The sequence below is a fragment of the Atta cephalotes genome (assembly GCF_000143395.1).
Source record: "Atta cephalotes unplaced genomic scaffold scaffold00030, whole genome shotgun sequence".
Taxonomy (NCBI): Eukaryota; Metazoa; Arthropoda; class Insecta; order Hymenoptera; family Formicidae; genus Atta; species Atta cephalotes.
The window spans coordinates 885585-893334 of NW_012130094.1; the positions used below are offsets into that span (position 1 = coordinate 885585).

A 7750-nucleotide genomic window follows, 5' to 3' on the forward strand; every position below is an offset into this window, starting at 1 on the left:
GAGGAGAGAGAGAGAGATTACTTCGTCAGACGCAAAGTCAGGTTCACAGGTTTTTCATCGTTCACATATCGTAGCCTATCAGGTGGCATTAACTTTATCTGAGATTTTTTCCCCCGATAGTTCGACGTCCCCTTTCACCTTTAATCTCGGTCGGTGCACATCCGGCGCGTCCGATATTCCGCACCGCCTGCGCGATGCGCAACCTTTTCCCCATGGACGATCACCATTTCAACCCTTTTTGCGTAGATGGCGAGTAGAAAGACCTGACGAAATCTTGATCAAAGGAAAAACTGATCCTGACGGAAGTTTTAAACGCCAATACAAATCATCACAAAATGCAGCAGATGCGCGACACATTTTTATACATCGTATCGATAAATGTAAACGAAATATACGAAATGTTCTATTTTAATATTATCTAAATATTTACCTTTTCAAGTTTAAATTTTATAAACATTGTTACTAAGATATAAAAATAATGACAATAAAATAAATTCATTATATTGTTATTCAAAAATAAATAACAATTAATGAAAAAAAGATAAATGGACCGAATGATTGTTGAAACGCAATAATTTAATACAATGATTTATTTTAATAATAAAAATTTAATATAACGGCTTTCTTTGGATTTTTCAAGCTATCTTTGGATAATCACAAATGAAATATACAGAGAAATGTCCATTGTGCTGTCGACTAAGAGGCAGAAAATTCCTTTTATAAAAAGAAGTCAGGAATGGAAATTGTTCGATAACCAATATAGTGAACATACTTTTCATTCAAGATCGACAATTTATAAATGTAAAAATAAAGTAATTCTTATATAAACAATTAAAATAATCAGTCAGTAATAGTCAAAGACTAATATAAGATAAATAGTATCACAATAATAATAATAATAACTCGTCACATTATGAACATCAATTTAATAGAATTATAAAGAAAAATAATAAAAAATAAATTTTTTAAAAATGATAATTAATGTTGATAAAAATTGACACGATAACTTTTGAAGAACTTAGGTATGGTATTTCAAAATTAAGTTAAAGATGTAGTGATATATTGGGTTACAACTTGTTATATTAGGTACATATAGAACATATCAAAATTTTTATATGAGAAGACATAAAGTTTAGTTATTCATTGATTTCGAAAGTATAAGACGAAACTTTCTAGGAGTAGACAAAGTATATAAGAAAAATCGAGAAGAGAGACGAACAAGACTGTCGACCTTACGAAATTGGATAAGGTTCGGGAATGCGTGGGCTTATTGCCTCTCGGTGGCAAGCGATGTCGACGTTGCTTTCTGCACCAGTGATAGTTTTCAGGAACGTACACAAAGTCACCATTATAAAAGCGAGATTTCTTTTATACTCGAACGGAATTGCAATTCAGAATCCAAATATAACGAACGCCGCACATTCACGTGCACGGCTGAGAAATTATACGATTTCGGACTAGAGCCGAGAGCAAAGAGCAGGTGCGAGCGCTCTTTTAATTAGAAGTCTGAATTATATTGCACTGATGGCGACACGTACTCCATTCAGAGGTCTTGTGGTACGGAACCTCGTGCGTAATCGGCCGGTTCCAATGTGATCTCAACGCCGAAAATTCGGTGAACGTTCGTATCTCGAGTAAGTGAAGATTGCAAATTTCACACTTCTATTGTGTGCGGCTCTAGCTGACCTATTCTACTTGAATAAAAATAAAATTATTAATATTAACCAGGGAAAAATATTGCTTCAATAATATAATTGAAGCATATCAATATTTTGCTGGAAAATTAAGTAACCTAGTTTCGAAATATATTGTATTTAGTAACAAGTAAAACCATTATTGGAAAATTTCTGAGTTAAAATTGGCGTAGTAATATAATGATTAATAAAAGAGATAACTGAAAATGATTTGTGCATTGTAAATTACGTTTGCGTATGTTCGCACATTATACGTTATTCGACCTACAAAATGTATAAAGAATTCACGTGACATCAATTAACCAATTTCACGAACCGTTTCATCTTTATTGTTCAGATATCGTATTACTACTTGCAATTTTCAATATATCTCTGTATATTTATTTAATGAACAGATTGCATGAATCTTTCGCGTAACGTATAATAAATTTCATAGTAAACTTCAATATAGTATATTCATCTCCCTATTCCGATTCTCATTTATCATTTTTTACCTTAGGACATATCTTTGCTGTCTCTCCAATTTATACAGATCAGTAAAAACGCTAAACGAACGAACTGAGCGTTAAGTTTTATATACGTAACATCGTCTTCTCGCTGATTGCGTTTACGCGTGACCAGGGTTCCCTCGAGAACGAAGGAGATGAAGAACGTGTGGACCTTGATCGAGGATGACGAGGTTAGTAAGGACTCTTCGTCTTTTATACTATATTTCGAGCAAATTTGTCTTCTTCTTGAGATAATCCACGAGATAACTCTAAGCCTATCTTCCTCTAGAAACTAAATTAACTTTATCAATTTCCCTTTATTCGAATTTTTTACATTTTTGTTTTCTCTCCCATTAACGAGAAATTAATCTTGCAAACTGATAGTTTATTTACACTTCATTATCATGAATAAAAATACAGTTTTGAATATTTTTCGCTGCATTTCAACAATTCCAAATCAAATTATATTTCTTTTAATTAACTATATATTGTTAGAAATATTTAGTTTACATGTAAATGAAGGTTATGAACAAAATTAAAAATAATGAATGATTTAATTAAAAATTAAGTTACAATAATTACTTAAATGTAATAAACGTGTGCATTAAATTTCATAAAATTTTATGAAAAGTACATTAAATTTCATTACATAAATATACTTTTCAGTTATAAATACATTAAATTTAATGTAACGTCATAAAATTAAATTCAAATTGTGTAATTTAAAAATATATTAAATTTCATGAAATTTTTACAGTGTACATTAAATGTTAATGAAATTCAAGAACATTTCTAACAGTATATGTTATTTAAAGATATTTAAGAATTTAATTTAAAATCTTTAGATATTTAAAAGCAAGATAATTGAGACTGGGTTCCATCTTTTGATAAACCTCAGTTTACTCGTTCTCTTTCACTCTCTTTTATTCTTATTTTTCTTTGTTCACTCTATTTTGTTAGATATATAGTCACTTAGCTTGTCTAATGGTCAAACAACCGATCCTTAATCCTCTGCAGACCACAAAAAAAATTCAAAAGATCCAGAGACAATTTTTTTACTTTGTTGCTTTTGCAACAAAATTCGACATGCACAAAAGAAATGTAAAAAAACATTCCGATCATATAATTGTATAATTATATTCCTAAATATTAAAAGAGCATACCAGCATTCTTTCAGATTTTTTAAAGCCTAAAAACTCTTTGAAAAATGCAACTGTTCCTTAGCAATTTAGGTAGTCTAATGAATGTCCGTTCGTCAATATAGTTTAGTTAATTGTAGTTTAGTTAGTTTAATTTTAATCTCGACTTAACTAACTCTTCATCTTTTTCTGGTTCTAAGAATTAGAAAAGAATGAAGAGTTAAATCGAGATTAAAATTAATCTATATTAATAGAAACGGGCATAAATGGTGAAATTCAGAATAATTCGCAGAGGATTAAAACTTTTATTATAATATACGATTACAATGTTTATGATGTTTATCATATTTTAGAAAGGCAGAAACAATTGGAATGTGATATCTATCAAGTCAAAATGTAATAATAAGAATTCTGCACTAATGATACAAATCATTATATTTTCCTCATTAAATCAATTATACCGTTCACATATCTAAGTTCATTTCGTTAGACGATAACGCAATTTCAATAATCTATGGCGGGCATCAAAGCGACGCACGCGGCGCAGTCATTACACGTTAGCGTCTCCGCGTGAAGACAATGAGAGATGAGGGTCTTTTAGCGCATCGCATTATGCACGCCTCGTCGACGAACTCATTAAAGCCACCGACCGCGCCACGTAACTGGAACCTGGAATAACCCTTCGAAAACTCGAGGGGGAAGCACGATGAGCCTTCTCTTTCTCGCTTAGGAAAATCGTTTAGAATTTACAATCAGTTAGTGTATACCTACCTATCTATTTATATTATCATGTGAACTGTGCAATTTAGCAACATTTTATGTCATTAATACAATTATAAGAATAATTTGTTAATAATGAATAATTTGTCAATAATTTCTCTTTCTCCCACTAAATTTTTTCCCACTTAAATTTTCATCACTATATTTTAACAATCCAAATTTAAAACATTATATAAATCTATATTTACAATCATATTTTTATTCCTTCCGTTTGGATCTTTCTTATTCCAACCCATTTTTTACTATTCTAAGATTTAAAAATATAATTCAGGGTTATTTTTTAACATCTCTATAACTAAGATTTTTAACTCAAATGTTAAAGCTCTATTTAATCTAAATTTATTTATTATTTTTCTTTTTTCTGAATAATTATCAAGTACGTAGTTAAGTGACATGTGGATACGCGTGTGCTACAGCATTTTCTATAATTAAAAGAATGCTGTCAAGGGTTGACAACAACACGTTAGAGAAAGGAAGATATTTATAAAGTTATTGATAGCTACTAGGATATTGAAAAAGGTCGCATGGACTATAACTCTTTTAAAAAGCAGATATATCAATTTTTTTTATTAATATAGTGAGTCGCCTTACCCCCTCCCTCCCTTTCTCTATGTTCTCATATGTTTAAAACTATCTAATCTATAAAAGTTCTTTTATTTTTAATATTTTTATTCTACTATATTTTTTCATTCACAGTATTTCCACGCAAGTTTCAGCGCCTTTAATTAATATTCTAGCTCTCATCTAGCATCTCAAATTGTAGTTCGAGGATGTAAATACCCGAAGTGCAATATTGTGAGAGATTGAATTTCTCTCATTTGCTCGAACACACATATTTACCAAAATGTGATAACAATATATTATATATGTATATATCATGTATACTAAAATATTTTATTACCATCATATCTATATTACACGTGAATTTAATATAATAGATTACCGATATATTAGGTACATTTAATCTGCTTTCGAACTAATTTAGCTTTATCGGTATTTTTATCTTCGGATATGTGCTTCTGAATTCCTATTTTAGCTAGACTATAAATACGTAAATAAGAATATTACGTAAAGATTGTAGAGATACCGAAGTAGGTATTTTGACTTTCTCTCGGTAAAGTATAAAAATTTTAACGTATATAATTTATGACAGTGAAAATGCAACCCAATAAAATTAAATGTCAGATTCTGAATGTTCCATTCAATAGAATAATGGATGTTTCATGAATTTTCTTATACTCTATTTATCTTTGCACCTTTCCTTTATACTATTCTAATGCATATCTTTCTGTATTGCTTTTCACTTTGCTAAAGCTACCAAAGTGAATAGCCGAAGGCAATAACGAATGATTCAATGGACCACCAAGCAAAGGTGTCAGCAAGGAGTGCTCAAGTGAATGCATATCCAATTACAAGACCGTGCCCGGTCAGGCGATCTTTGAAGCCGAACTTCTGAACCGATCGACTTACCTAATTTCGCCGAGCTTTAATGAGTTAGTTTCACCCTTCTGACCAATGAAACGACCCGTTTATTTCATTAGTTGGTCTTAGTCAATGAAATCTAATATCTAATGGATAACTGCAAAACTCTGGTTTCACAGAGTTAGATAACGAAAAAAGCAAAAACATTCTGCCATGGCAAACTGAAAATGTTTAAATCAAACTGTTTAAATCTTGTCAATGCGTCTCGAGATGCGTCCGATTATAAATATCGAGATGACTCATTCGAGTGCATTGGCCTAAATACTGAGCCGCGTCACTGATGCGTGGCGGGCCGAGCATCGAGTTGTATCACTGGCGCGACATGCCACGGCTTAAATATCGAACAAAAAAATTATGCGGAGCTAAAAGTATTAATGAGGGGGATGTTAATAAGTGATCATAAAAGTACATTCTAATTGCATGCTAATAACACCTGTATAACACTCCTGGCAAATTCGTGTGAAAAATAAAAGCAGAAGAGAAAACGTTTGCAGGTGAAGTGAATATAAAGCGGCTGAATACTGCTGCTCTACCCAGGCGTGCTTTTCATCGGGCTGGTAAGTAATTTCATTGCGGGCATTACTATACAGGATATAAAGTTACATACATCCGGATACTTCCGGCAGCGAGAGTGACTCTAAGAACGCTTTGCTTCCGCATTTTATGCAGCACGCAATGCAAGAAGAATAGAAGAAAAAAAAAGGAGAAAAATGTTTCAATGCGTCGAAATGTCTCTTGACTGCTGTGAAAAGAATGGAAACGTAAAAATGGACTTTAATATGCCTCTTCATCGTGCTGCTCATCATTAGCGCCGCAAATAAAAAAAAATTAATGCACAGCTCAGAAAAACAAAAAAATTCAAACTACAATTTCCATTTGAATGTTCAATTGTTAAAATGTCATTTAAATTTATTATATTATATATTAAATATCATATTATTGTTCATACTATTGTTCCGAGCGTCATAAGCATTTGCTTTTGGCTTCATCTTTCCATTATTTCCTTTTCCACGCACATTCATGAGAAGATAATTTTATTATGTAAAAATGCGTTATACGTCGTGATAACGCAGACATAGTGAAATGTAAAGTATAAATGGATCCTCATGTTGATGTTCTAGCGCTCGCACCGGGATTAATTAGTCATGGAAATAATAATTTACCTCGTCACTCGCTTGTAATTATACAATTACGCGGTTATTTATAAATGAGCAGAATTAATCAACTGCTCGGATAAAGCTCAGGAGCGGAGAACTTGCCGAAATAAATTTTCATAATCCTGACACGGAAGCCAGCTAATCGCCGTTAGCACTCACGCGTATTACCTGAATGCAACTTCCGCCTGATAATGTCTAATATATACGCACGTCAGTTGATGTGTCAAAGGCAGATCGATCACGAGCAAAAACAAGCATGCAAAAATACAAAACATGCAGAGATATAATAATATTTGCATATAATATATACAAAAATTTCGTATGCTATTCACAAATTAAAACATCTTGGAATAAAGAGAATATATTTATTGCGGAATAGATGGAAATAGATATTATTTTCAAGTTTGCTTGTTAAAAAATTTTTTTGCATGTGCAAAAATAACTCTGCTACATTTTCAGGAGTAAAGCAATGTAACAAGACATATGTACATATATATATATATATATATATATAGAACCTTGACCATAGATATAAAACACTCTGAATTTATTGCATTTTCTTTCAAAAAAGAGAAAAAAAAGCAGAACTAACATGAAATATTAAATTATTATAAAAATAAATATTATTTTTCAATAAATCTGTTTTTAATTTATTTTTTACTTTTCATTAGATAAAATAGAACATTCACGTGAATTTGTGGGAGTACTTTTTGTATTGGCCTTACAGCTATATATTCTCTGTATTAATGTAGAAGTATATTATTACATTTCTCCCATTTTGAAAAGAGAAACAAATTTGTAAAAAGAATTTTCCTTCATACAACAATAAAATTATATAGAAAATATTTAAAATCTACTTAAGCACTAAAATGTGTGATTTAGTACTGACTTATTATTATTATCATCTTGCTCTCGTGTGAAATATAAAACGTTTTATATATATATATATATATATATATATATATATATATATATGTGTGTATATATATATATATATATATATATAATAT

At 30.9% G+C, this 7750-nt stretch overlaps 1 protein-coding gene across 1 annotated transcript in view; it reads right to left on the minus strand.

Moving 5' to 3' along the window:
* The window catches only part of LOC105620907, a 73022-nt gene that overhangs the window by 12295 nt on the left and 52977 nt on the right, over positions 1 to 7750 (minus strand). The window lies entirely within an intron of this gene.